Source organism: Rattus norvegicus, chromosome 5, assembly GCF_021556685.1.
Source record: "Rattus norvegicus strain SHRSP/BbbUtx chromosome 5, alternate assembly SHRSP_T2T, whole genome shotgun sequence".
Lineage (NCBI taxonomy): Eukaryota > Metazoa > Chordata > Mammalia > Rodentia > Muridae > Rattus > Rattus norvegicus.
The window spans coordinates 31602811-31617559 of NC_141538.1; the positions used below are offsets into that span (position 1 = coordinate 31602811).

General features: G+C 37.7%; 1 protein-coding gene across 2 annotated transcripts in view; it reads left to right on the forward strand.

Moving 5' to 3' along the window:
- Triqk (triple QxxK/R motif containing) overlaps positions 1-14749 on the forward strand; it is a 73076-nt gene that overhangs the window by 11718 nt on the left and 46609 nt on the right.

The window sequence follows — 14749 nt, forward strand, 5'->3', positions numbered from 1 at the left end:
TGTTTTATATGGTTTTATTTTGTATAATTTAGACGTATCAAAGTAAATCAAGCAAGATTCATAAACTGTGAATTTTATCTGGCTTATTTGTTAAATAATACTGTACTATTGTGTACTGACTTGTTACCACATTTAACACGTAATCTCTTGATACTTAGTACATTATATGGCTTAGTACATTATAATATTTGGTAATTACTTGTTGGTTGTATTCAATGTTGCAATGTGTTAATTAGTGAACATAAGCATAGCTATTCAATGTTACATTTACTGTTCTTTAATTTACTGATACGTGGCTTTAAAAGAGTACTAGGAAGGAAATAAAGCATCAAGTCTCTCACTTGGCTGATGACATCTTCCCTTTCTCAGTCCCAATTCACAATCCCCCAAAGGCTCCCTAGTCATTCAAGGTGAAAGCCGAGGCACTGAAATTAGCCAGCATTCCTCTCTGAAACCCGTCCCCTTGTTTTGTTCCTAAATTTATCTCTGCTCTCGTTCCCATTTGTTTGTTCCAGGTTAAAATGCACGTCTTTGAGCATCCCAGACTTTTCCCATATCAGCAAGCTTGTGCTTGCTGTTCTGGTCTGTCTTATTCCTTTCGCCCTGCGTTAAAATGTCACCATCTATCTGTACGATACAGTCACTTCAGTTAGAAGGTCTGCCATGAACGCAGAGTATTGCTCTCTATCGTGCAGTATTCATCTATAGTTAATAAGTCATATATTTTATACTTACCTTGCTTATTGTGGTTATCCCTAGCAAGGTTATGATATTCAGTTGTAGTTTTATTCTGAAATGTGCCTCGCAGGCTCATGTTCTCGAACACTGGGTGCTGTGCAGGGAGGCTGGAGAACCTCTGCTGGTTGAGGTTTAGTGGAAGGAGTGACTCAGTGGGCCATAGGATATGTAGGTCAGCTCTGCTTCCTGTCCCGTCTTTGATCCTGATCCATGGAGGGGTAAGCAAGCAGCTTCAAGCTCCTGCTGTCAGACTGTGACATGTGTCTCCCACCACACCTCAGGTCTGCAATGGACTGGAACTCCAATAGTGAACCAAGATAAATTCTTCTTATCTTAAGTTGTTTCTTTTGCAGTTATTTGGTCACTGGAAGAAGAGTTAATAATGAAGCATATGATGGCTCTGTTTCTCCTCAGTCTCCACTAGATAGAGAGCCCTTATCTCAGTGTCTTAAAAGCACAAATGTTTATTTCTTGTACAGGCACTATACCCCAAACTCATTACTAGAAAAGCTTAAGAGCCCAGACACCAAAGGCTTCACCTCAACCCACATGTATGATCACTGTGGCAGTGGGAGACAAGAGCAGCTTCGTGGGCTGTGCATTTCATTTAGAGTTTCATTAGACAAAGCACATAGCTTACTCTCAATCAGGAGTGATTGTTACAACATTTCTTCTCACCAGGACAAAGGATGCAGAAGAGTTGAGTCATGTCAGAACTGCCAAAGCTGTCTTCCATTGTGTGTGTGTGTAGGGGGCCACATGTGCCAGAATACATGTGTACATATAGACATACATACATATATAAACATTATACATACATATATATATATATATATATATATATAAACAGTGTGTGTGTGTGTGTGTGTGTGTGTGTGTGTGTGTGTGTGTGTGTGTGTGTATTTGACCCGGGAAACAAGATGATATGTTCAGACTAGAATGAAGGTGGATGGAGATTTTGAGAGGCAGGGGAATGGGTGTTACTGTGGAGTGAAAGAGAGACAGCGAATTAGAGGGACAGACGCAACACAGCATTAGGGACTTAGTAAACTTGACTACAGAGTTTATTACAAAAACCGTCAAGAAGATCAGTATCTTCACATTGTTATAAATTCAGAAAAATTTGAAAATATATCCCTTAAAATGATTCCGTGTAGTTTCTATGAAAATGCCTCATGAGATGTGATCCCACTTATGGATAAAAGTATTGGATAGCATGATAATAAAACTGCTTAATAGAAGAAAACTTTCTGAAACTTAGGTAATTACCTAGCTCTATCTAGAAGCATTTTTATGAGAGTCTTTAATTGTAGAACTTTTTGATCAGTCTTAGGATCACAGCAACATAAAGAGAAAGATATAGAGATCCCCACACACATGTAGCCTGCCTGTGATCCCCCATCATAGTGGTGCATGTGCTGGTCTAAGGAGGGCCAAATAGTTGTGATCACTCTGAGCTCACAACTCTGTGGGCTTCACTGCTGGCTTCATATTCTGTAGGTTTGAATCTGTGCATACAGACTTGTGTCCACCGGAATGTATATTCACCATTCTGGGAGTTTCCTGAATCTTCATCCTCCCTGGGGCTTACAACTCCCTGACATGACACTGATTTTTATTGTGTCCATAATTTTGCCTTTCCCCCTGAATCTCATATCGGTGGAGTAATGTATCGAGAGGAACACTTTGAAATTTGCACTGTCTGTTTGTGTTTCTACTTCTGAGTGCTATCCATTTTCTTCACTACCTCAATTATTGGCAGGTAGGTTTTTAATATTTACAGTTCCTTACATGTTATACATTTCACTCCTCTCTGAAGTATAGCTGGAAGAGATTTTCATCCATTCTTTAGGCAGTCTGTTCACTCTGCTGATAGTTTCTTTGCTATACAGCTTTTAAATTTCAGTATGCCTTAGGGTTGTTTTCTGTGTAATTGAAGTCTTTTTAAAGGAAGTTTTCCTAACTTTATATCTTGGAGGTTTTTCCACAGCAGTTTCAGGGCTTAAAGTCCTATAGTGCAGTTTTTGCCTCACTGGGAGTTGATTTTCATGCTGGATTAAAGACAAGTATCTAATGTCTTTTACATTTGAGTATGCCAGTTTCTTATTTTTATTTATAGACAAATCTACCTTTTTGTCTTCATGTATATAATTTTACATATTTGACAAGAATTAAATGCTTAGCTATGAGGAAAATGAAAAGTAAAAGTGCCTTGAGAACCCATTTAATTCCTTTCACAATGGCTACCATCAGCAAAACACTACCACCTGCTAGTGAGAATGTGGGGTTAGAGGAGCCCTTCTACACTCTTCATGTGATTATAAATTGGTATAGACTCTACACCCGTCGCTTTCTCAAAATATTAAAGGTAGAAATATCATGTTACCCAGTTGTACCCCTCCTGTGTTCATTCTCACAGTATGCAGTCCTACCCTAGCGACCTTTGCACATCAGTGCTGACTTCCCATGTTTTCTTATTACTTAATAGAACTAATATAGATGTCTATGAGCAGGTGGTTGGATAAGGAATGTATGGTAGATTTTCACAATGTAACTTCATTTATAAAGAAAAATTAGGTTCTGATATTTGTAGAAAACAGTATAGAACTGATAGTAGGTATCTTGTTGAATAAAAGTAGTGAGATCCAGAGAAGCAAACACAACATGTTTTCTCTCATATGTGGGAGGAACAGAGTAAGGGGAAGGGGCTGGTAGAGGGAGGACAATAAGAACAAAGTGTGCATGAAATGGCTGTGCTGAAACCTATTTACTCAGTGTGCTAATTTAAAAGAATAAAAGGAATAATAGCTTTTTTCAGACTAGTTTCATTCACCAAGTAGGTGAAGTTCAATTGTTTTGGGTTTGGTTGTGCATTTCTTTGTCATATCATACTCCTTTGTGTAGGAGTATCATAGCTGTAAAACCTATTAATGGATATATTGGCTCCTTCTAAGCCTTAGCAATTATATATAAGTTTTTGTGTGAACAAAGATCTTCAGCTCCTTTTGGTAATTACCAAATTGCTGGTTCAATGGAAAGCAAGGACATGATTAATTTTGTAAGAAAATGCCCAACAGTCTTCCAGAGTGACTCAGTTCTGTCTTCATAACACCGGCGAAGCTTCTGTTAAATTACCAAAAGTGTGGCTCATCCCCAGAAGAAGCTGCTCTCCTCTTCACAGTCATCAGTTGCCTATAGCTCCTGTCCAGGAATGCAACCCCATGAGATTTCCCCCACCATGTCAGTGTGTCTACTGACATTACCATTGTTCAGATCTTGTTTACATAGTCATTCCTGTGAGAGACTGTTTTACTGCAGACTTCCTGGTGTTCTGACCCTTACCGTCTTTAAGCCACCCTTGAGTCTTAGATATCCCTTGAGTCGTAGATGCGAGAGTTGTGATATAGATTTATCCATTGGGCTAGGGTTCCCCATGATCTACAGATCTCTTCATGGGTTCTCCTTGGAGTTGTCTGTATTAATCTCAATTTGTTGGGAAAAGTTTCTTTAGTGGGGTTGATAGACGTCTCTGTGAATACAAGGATAAGACTTTAAATATAGTTAGGAGTTACGTTGGCCAACCAAGTGGCAGTAATATATTACCATCTACAGTCAATGTCCTCACTTGTTTTGGAACATTTGCTATGTCTCTAATACCAGCCATAATTCCCCCACCTTGAGTGAGCCTTAAATCCAACTAGACAGAGATGGATTTTCACCAACATGTGAGTGCCACCTACCACATCTTTGTGGATATCTTCTCATGCTGGTCACTGTTGTGGTTCATATTGTCACAACTCATTGGGGCTATTAACTGTTTCCCTCCCTCAGCAGATTGTATGGTATTTTCTGTACATGGGAAAGTAGACCACAAGAAGGAGGGGACTTTAAGGTTAAATTCAACTTGAATCTTCAGAGTTCTGTGGTTTCTTCAGAAATAGAAGCTTCCCTTCAGCCTCTAAGAGGCAACCTGGGGTAACAGCCATAGTCTAAATAGTTTTGGGAGGCACTTGAACTATTCTGACCAACCATTTGAAGGGATGGTTCGTTCTCTTGCCTGATACTGGGTTTTTTTTTTAAATCACTTTTTGTTGTAGGAAATATTGTTGGCATTAGCCCCAAACTTTCCATATATATGTATGTGTAAAGATATGTTATATATTATATGTATGTGTATATGTAGATGCATAAACTTGTATGTGTTGTACAACAGTTTAAGTAGATTCAAAATAATAAGATCCCTTAAGGTTTTATCAAGCAACCTTGGTATTATTTGTCCCTCACCTGCTCTCACTCTCCTTCCTCAATGACTTCCTCCCATCTCCATTTGGATCCTATTCCCTGTCTTGCTGTTTTCTGCTTCCTATCATCCTCATCCTGCTATTTCCTCCTCAAACCATCCTCCATGGGCCCTTTATATTTCCCTGGGTTTTGTGGTTATCCTGTATTGCATACTCACATCTGATCATTTAAGCTAGGAACTGAACCGCGGTTGAGAGAATTTGCTGAGTTTATCTGGATCTGGGTTATACTTATTTCAACAGAATCTTTTCTAGGCTTATCAAATTACCCGAAATTTTCATGTTTATAGCCTAATAATATCCTTCTGATTATATGCATTACATTTTCGTTGTTTATTCATCTGTGAAAGGACGTTTAAGTAGTTTCATTTTCCTAATTATTGCATTTAAACAGGGAGCACGGCTAAGCAAGTATCTGTTGGGGATACGTTGAGCCCTGGGAGCATGTAAGGAGTGTTGGGTCATATAGTAGGTTTATTTTTTTGTTGATTCTTGAGTATTCTCTATACATATTTCCAGTGTAGCTACACAAATGTGTACTTACACAGTAAATTAAGGTCTCCTTTCCCCATTACCTCACTGGACAGCATTTGTTTTCACTTATTTTATTGGTCTTAGTTATTCTGACGAGGGTGAGGTAGAATATCAAAGTTATTTTAATTTGGATTTCCCTAATTGCTAAGGATGATGAACACCTTTCTTACCTATTTTTATTTCTTCTATTGATAACACTCTCTTTAGGTTCCTAGGCCATTTTAAAATAAGTTATTGATTTTTTTGTTGTTCTTTGTATGTTCTTTGTGCATAAAATATATTATGAATATAAAGACTGGACTGTAAAAAGAGATTAAAGACTAAAAAAGGAAAAATGAAAAAAATCACACAACAAAAACGAAATATATTAATCCCCTGTCATATTCTGTCAAATATTCTCTCCCATTCGGTGGGTTTCTTTTTCACTTGATTATTTCCTTATTGTATGGAAGCTTTTTAGTTTAATGAAGTCTCATGTGTCAGTTGTTGGCTTTAATTCTTAGGCAAATGAAGTCCTGATCCAAAAGCCAATTTCTGTATCTACAGGTTGTAAGGGACTATACGCTTTCTTCTGTCAGGTTTAATATTTCAGGTTCTAAATTGAGGTATCTTATTCACATGGCATTATCTTTTATACAGAGTGATGGATAGATACCGATCTCATTTCATTCTTCTACATGTGAGCACCAGTTTTTGAAGATGTTGTCTTTTCTCCAGCATATATCTTTTATCATTGTCAAATATGAGATGGTTATAGTTATGAGTACTCATGTTTGGGTCTTTTTTTTAAGTTTACCTGCCTGTTTTTGTGCCTGTACCACAATATTATTTTCATTACTATAGCTCTATAATACATCTTAAGGTCTGAAATGACATTTCCTCTAGTATTATACTTTTTGCTCAATGTTATTTTGACCAACTGGAGTCTTGAAAGTTCCACATCAAGTTTAGGATTTTTTTTCTACTAAGAATGTTGTGGTATTTTGATTGGGATTGCATTGAACCTATATATTATCTTTGGTACCTACTCATTTTCACAATATTAATCCTACCAATCTACAAATAGGCATGTTTTTCCATTTTTATTGTCTTTCTCAATGTCTTTGTTCAGCAATTTGAAATATTCATAGTGTATGACTTTACTCTCCAGGGTTATGTTTATTCTAAGATATTTTGTTTTCTCTGACACCATTGTGAAAGGGAGTATCCATGACCTCTTTCTCCATGTGTTTGTTGGGGGCACAGTGAAAGGCTACTTGTGGTTATGTTGACTTTGTATCCTGTCATTTGAAATTGTTAACCGCTTCCAGAAGATTTCTGGACAGAACAAATGGCTGTGGTGACACAGAGTTAGATATTTCCTTCTTCTTCTCTGAAGGGTACAGTGGAATTGGCTGACTCTTCCCCATTATCAGATAGGTGCTGGTTAACTAGTATCTTGTGTGAGCAGAACAGGTACTCTGGCATATTTCAAAACAGACTCTTTGTAATCGACCTCCAGGATGTGGCCATGTTTCTTTTATATTTGCTCTAAGTACCTGATCAATTTCCTTGAAACAACACTCACAAACGCTCACAAATATGCTTTAAAATGGAGAATGCTGATTGTTCTGCTTTCCTTCAAGGAGTTTCAGTATTACCATGGTAATATTTCTGTTTGGTGAGTTGGTCTAGCATTCTGCTCTGAAACTTGTGTTTGTGAGACCATCATATATTAATCTTTTTAAAATACTTTTATGAGTTAATAACTGCAGTTTATAGACTTAACTATTGAAAGAGTGTTGTGATACAATGAAAAATTGAAATAACGAATCACAATGACATTGGTAAAAATGAAAATAAATACGGGAAAAGAGAAAAAGAAGGCCTTAAAAAGTACTGTGCTTTACCAAGTGTGTCTCCTTTGTAGATTTTTTGTTTGTAAGTTGTTATCAATTGGAAGTAACTTCTGGTTTAAAGAAGGCTTCTCCTTTCAGCTCAAGGAACCCATCTGGGTGCAGCCCTGTACATGTTAGCTCAGTTTCTGTGAGCACCATAGGCGTCATCCGCCCTGCTGTGTTTAGCGGCCTCCATGGTGGTCTCCACCACCTTCTACATGGCTTCCTGAGCCTGGAGAAGAGGGACTTGATGGACATGGCCCCTTTAGGGCTGAGTCTTCCAAGGTCTCTCATTCTCTGCATATTGTCTGGCTGTGGCTCTCTGTATTATGTTCCATCTGCTATAGGAGGAGATTTCTGTGATGATAGCTGAGTAAGACCCTGATCTAGGGGAATGGCAGAATGTCATTAGGAGGCATTTCCTGCTGTGTTGCTTTAGTAGAACAGTAGTGTTTGGTTTTGTTCCAGGTTCCTGTCCTATCTAGGTCTACTCTTAAGGATAGGCCACATGCCCAGCACAAGATGGGCCACAGAACATGAACTCAATGGCATCTTAGGAGGAACCTTGACTTAGAATGCCATATAAGGGCTTTACTTTTACGTTTGATAATTATTTGTAAGTTTATTTTTCCTTTCACATTTACCCTTGTTTATATGTTATGGAATCTGGTTTTGTGTTTCTTTGCTATTCCTGAGGTAAATGGGTCTCTGCTTCTATATGTTTCTCGTGCGTTTCCTTGGGCTCATTTCCTTCTGTTTACTTAATCCTATTTTGATGTGTTTGCGTTTGCCTTCTCTTATTATATTTTATTATTATCCCTTAGAAGCCTGTGTGTTCTCTAACAAAACAAAACAAACAAACAAACAAACAAACAAACAAAAAAAGAGTGCGGGATGGGGTGTAGCACGGGGAGGAAGTAGGAGACATAGTGGGAGGGAAAACAATCTCAAGACACATGATATGAAAAGGTCTACATTTAATAAAAAAGAAAGAAAGAAGAAGAAAGGTACTGTGCTCAGAGAAGTAAAGGCAGGTTTTCCTCATAAGACAGAGTCTATGTTAAAAGAAAGTTCCAGCCTCTCAGAGACTTCATTTTTGTGTTCTGCTAGGTAACATGCAGGTTTTTGAAATAAACTCTAATAAATCTGAAAAAAGTAGCAGTAATAGAACTGAAGCAAAATGAAAATAAATCTGATAAATTAAAACATGATCTAACCAGAGATTATAATAGTGACCAGTACATGAAAAACTTGAAAGGTAATTTTTCCCTTGGCTGATTTATTAATTTTTTCATGGAATATGAGTTATTTATTTTTCTGAAATCTTTGCTTGTTTTTGTGACCTGAGCTACGAAAGGCAAGTGTAAAGACTATGCTTGGGATTAATCCACAGTCTTTTCACTACATTCATTTTTGTATGCTTTATTTGAGAGGAATGTCCTGGCTTATAATTTTCTTGGTTTCCCATGTTTGGAAAGAGGCAGATGGTATGAAAACTGGACTCCCTTATTTAAAGAAAATGTTGATATTTATAACCGAGCTTATCTCCAGCAAGATTTGTTTCTTTTTGCAGCTGTTCCAGGTTGGAAAAAATATTATATTAAAGTCCTGGCTTGCTGTTCTTTCCACATTTAGGGGGGAAATCTTCAAAATGTGAAAAAGTGCTGTTTAATTTTAAACATGAATGTGATGTAAACTGTGAGATTTCTGTCTAAATGTGAATTTTCTGTTTGTGTGCTGTGATTTTACTCTTTTTGTTTCTCTGGTCTACTTCCCCGATACATCACACTCAGGAAATAATTTACTCATCATTTTGTACAAATATCATCAAAGCATTCTAGGAAATGCTGGAGACTTTTTCAGAGTTTGATTATATCATTAACAAACCATCTTTTCCACTGGGAAATTAACTTTGCTTCTCTTTACAGTTAAATATACTTTTAAGATATTTCAATATAAATATACTTTTATGTTTGCTTTTATTTTTAAATATAAATGCTACCATTTTATCTTTGACACCATTGCTCACAATTTGGTTGAGAATTAACTGCATTTTATACGCTAAACAATACATGGAGCTGTCTCAGTGGGGACATGTCATTAAAGGCTGAATTTCCATGCATATTATCTGTGAATATAGGTATGTCTGTGTACATACCAACACATATATACTATTCCATAAAGAATGGCTTTGTAATTAATATGATGTGAACATACACATTGATTATTAATGAATATAGCAGCATGCTCCTCAAACACAGGTCATTCCACTATTTATGTGGGAATTATTTTCCAGAATATGAAAGATTATATAAATTGTGATGACTAAAATATAATTTTTCCCTTTTTAATTTTTGAAATCTGGGATTTTACTTAAAGATTTCTGTACCTTCTCTGGCACCAGTCAGTTTCTCTATCCACTTGGAAATCATGCACGTCAGGATGTTATTAAATCTACAGAACTGACGCTACCTCGGAGCCACAGTTTCATCATCTCCAGAGACATTTCCTACTGTTTGATGAACAAACCCCACAAGCATCAGTCCTCAGCTCAGGAAGTGAAGGGTCTCTCCTGATCTCTGTAGTCAGAGCCGCGAGTGTCTTAGTTTACCAGCTCAGACAGTTCTAGGTCTTAGATTATGCTCTCCTTACTCTATGTAATGGTCATGGCTTCAAGTAGAAAAGAGAAGAATACGAGTCCCAGTGAGTGTGTCGTTTGTCTGCCAGACGCCGCTCTTACTCTCCTATGCTTCTGGATTGAACACATACTGTTCTTTACTTGGATAAGCTTTCATTGTGTGAGATTAGAAAAATTCAAATAAAGTTTTCAAAATTGCAAAGACAGATAGTAGCTAGTTAAGGCATCTAATATTCCATTATTGTTTACTGACCATAGAGTAAAACTCATGATTCTTTAACAGGTACGTGGCTTTGTAAATACAATGTTCTCAATCTTTTATTTTTGGTTTTGCTGTGTTGCTGCATGTGTTTTGACTAATATTTGTATGAGCCACGTGGCATAGAGTTGTTTATATTTATTTTGTATTTATTTATACAGGGGACCCAAAGTATAGTTCTCAATTTCCTTTTAAAAAGCATGGAATGGCAATCTTCCCATAATTAAAAAAACAAAGAAACAAAAAACTAAGCATATTTTTTAAGTTTTCTGTTTTCTTTTATTGAAAATAGATTGTTTTCATACAATATATGTGGATTATAGTTTCCCCTCCCTCTACTGTTCCCAGTACTGTCTACTTCCCCACCCTCCAGATCTACTCTCTTTATGTGTTAGAAAACAAAAGACTTACAAGAGATAACAACCAAACATGGCAAAATAAAATATGATAAAATGAAGCAAAAGCTACCACAGTGAAGTTGCTCATGACAACCCGACCGGGCAAAGAGAGTTCCAAGAGCAGGCACAAGAGTCAGAGATCCACTTCTCCTCACAGCCCCATAAAAATACTTACCTAACACTACAGTATATCTGATCTGATGTAGACCCATGCAGGCTCTGCACTTGCTGTTTTAATCTCTGTGAATTCATATGAGCCCTGAATAGTTGATTTAGAGAATCTTGTTCTCTGGTGTTCTCCGTTATCTCTATGTCTTAGATTCTTTCCTCCTCTTCTGTGGAAGGATTTTCTGAGTTCCGAGGGGAAGGATTTGATGGAAACCTTCAATTTAGACTCTGTACAGAAATGTCTGGCTGTGGAGTCTCTGTATTTGTTCCCATTGGATACCAAAGGCAGCCTCTCTAATGATGACTGGATGAGGCACTAATTTAACAGTATAGCAGAATATCATTAGGAATCATTTTATTGACTTTTTTTTAAATGCTTATATCAGTCAGTTGGTTTTACCTTAGGTCTCTGATCTATCTAGTCTCTGGTTCTTAGTTACCCAAGCAGTGCCAGGTTTAGACTTCTTGAGGAGTGGGCCTTAAGTCTAATCTGACATTGAATGGCTACTCCCACAAGTTCTGCAGCACCATTGCCCGCATATATTTTGGGGGTAGGACATATTTTAGGTCAAAGCTTGTGTGGCTGGGTTGGTGTCCATGTTTCTTTTTTGGTATCCTGCAGAGTACCTTCCCATAACACTATACTAGAATGTAGGGGTAAGGGCTTCATGTAGGCACCACCTCAACTTCTTCATGTTCAATGAGCTATGTGGGTGTTGACCTTGAGAATGGGGGTCACTGCTATTAGCTTTTGGAGAGAAACCATTTATCTTAGCAGCTGCCTGGATTGTTTAGGGATTTAAATGGGACCTTCTTGGCTAACAACTCAATTGAATGAAACACATTCCCACCACGGGAATCCTCACCAGGACACAAGAGATAGCCTGTTGAAACTCCATATTCTTCATTACTAGGGATTCTTGTTAGGATCCCCTTCATATATTCCAGGAAGTTTCCACTGTACTAAGTTTCCACACTATCTCCCAAATGTCCCCCAATTCCAGCTATCTCTCCCCACACTCTACCCCACAACCTGACCTCCCTATCTCTTCCAGTCCCCACCCACTCTAGTCCACCTGTAAAATCTACACTCTTTCCCCTTCTAAGGAAAATCTGTGATTTCCCCTATACCCTCCTCTTTACCTAACTTCTAAAAGTCTATAGATCACAACTTGGTAATCACTTACTTTATGACTAATGTCCACTCATAAGTGAATATATACCACATATGTCCTTCTGGGACTCAGGATGAATTTTCAAGTTCCATACATTTGCCTGTAGATTTTGTGATGTTATTTTTTAAAGAGCTGAGTAACACTGCATTTTGCAAAGCGCATTCTTTTATTAAATGACAAGGCGAGGCAGATAATGTGTCTCATGATACCACTATAGAAGTAACAGCATATAAATTATTGAAATAAAAATACTTATGAACCATATTAATAGAATTGGATTCATGGGGAGAAAGCCTTTATTCAATGAAACTATTAGGTTGTATTTCTTAATGACTAATATTATAATGCAATTTTGTCTTTATTTTTTAAATTATTTATAAGCATTACTTTTGTTTTAAAGGTGTGAATTACTTTTTCTTTTTATTGAATTCAGGAAACATTTTGAATTTCTGTGCTTGTGGCTTCTCATTTTTGAACATTAGTTATTGTTATTCTGTTAGTTTACTGAGGCAAATAGCAAACTACTGATAATCTCTTCTGCAAATATCCCACAGAGCCTGGCACAGATGTCAGACATTTGCCTTTTTGGTAGATTGGATCATCACTGGCCTGGCTACCAATGGAGAATTTCTCATATTTACTTGGAATTTTAAATTTCTCTAACTGACTCTTAGACCAAGATTTAATATGTTCATGGGACTGGATCAGTCCCACCAGGATAATATCCGTCTTTTAAAATCATCCGATGTGGGAACTTCATTGTAGCTCGATATCCCTTGTGCTATTTACACATAGCATAGCCACAGAATCTCCTCGTAACTACAGGATTTACCCATGAACAAAGTGAGGATGAGGAGGCAATTAAACGCCATATCCGGTGGACAACTCATAACAGTGAGGCTTTAAGAGACATGTTTAACTTAAATTTTTAATTTCAACAAACTTTCTACATGAATATTGTATTTACATTACTTTCATTCCTTTCTTCCTCCCCTTGACTGACTTCTCTTCTGTACCCCAACTCCCACTCAAATCCATGACTTAATTATTATTGTATATGTTATATATTGTAATCTATGTATAACATAAAACAAATAAATTTTATACTGTATATATACAATGCATATTATATGTGATATACACATCACATATATAATACGGCATCCATTGAGTCATTCATTGAGTCTATTTAGTGTTGTTTATATTTACATGTGTTTAGGGTTAACCATTTGCTATTGCATAATCTATCAGGGGACTCATCCCTAGATTCTCTCTCAGTGGTCATTCATTGCATATAGCTAGCTATTCACCTATGGGTGGGACTTTCCCCATCCCTATTGGCATGTCAACTGATGTCATTGTGCTGGTCTTGTTTAAGCAGCCTTTTGTTGAGATTTCAAGGGTGTAGCTTTCTTGTAATTTCTAAATGATTCAGTCTTGCAGTCTGGCTTCTACAGTCTTTCTGTTCCCTACTGTGTGATGGTATTCTGTGAGGTAGGGGTGGGATTGCAGATACATCAGTGAAAGTTGGGCATTTTATTGTCAGTTGATCTCTGTACTTTTATTTATTTATTTATTTATTTTTTTTATTAACTTGAGTATTTCTTATATACATTTTAAGTGTTATTCCCTTTCCCGGTTTCCGGGCAAACATCTCCCTCCCTCCTCCCCTTCCTTATGGGTGTTCCCCTCCCAACCCTCCCCCCATTGCCGCCCTCCCCCCATAGTCTAGTTCACTGGGGGTTCAGTCTTAGCAGGACCCAGGGCTTCCCCTTCCACTGGTGCTCTTACTAGGATATTCATTGCTACCTATGGGGTCAGAGTCCAGGGTCAGTCCATGTATAGTATTTAGGTAGTGGCTTAGTCCCTGGAAGCTCTGGTTGGTTGGCATTGTTGTACTTTTGGGGTCTCGAGCCTCTTCAAGCTCTTCCGGTTCTTTCTCTGATTCCTTAAACGGGGGACTTATTCTCAGTTCAGTGGTTTGCTGCTGGCATTCGCCTCTGTATTTGCTGTATTCTGGCTGTGTCTCTCAGGAGCGATCTACATCCGGCTCCTGTCGGTCTGCACTTCTTTGCTTCATCCATCTTGTCTAATTGGGTGGCTGTATATGTATGGGCCACATGTGGGGCAGGTTCTGAATGGGTGTTCCTTCAGTCTCTGTTTTAATCTTTGCCTCTCCCTTCCCTGCCAAGGGTATTCTTTTTCCTCATTTAAAGAAGGAGTGAAGCATTCACATTTTGATCATCCGTCTTGAGTTTCGTTTGTTCTAGGGATTTAGAGTAATTCAAGCATTTGGGCTAAAAGCTACTTTTAACTAGTCATAGATTTCTTTAATAGTCTCTATTTGCTGCCAAAACAAGCAACAACAGCAACAAAAACAAACAAAGCAATCTTTTTTGATGAGTCATGAAAGCTATACCTTTGTGTGGCTATAAGGATACACATATAGAATGCAGTGAGTAATCAGGCTGGTTAAGGAAAGGGACAGTAGTTTTGCCTCTGGAATCCAGGATGCAATTGTAAAGGTGGCTTTATTTCCTCAGATAAAGGGATGAGAGCCACACCCAAAGTGTGCCAATACAGGGCTTGGGCTAAGACCAGAACATTTCTTTTTCTGTTCTATCTATCAGGATCTTAGGCCTGCAAAGTGCTATCCTCCAT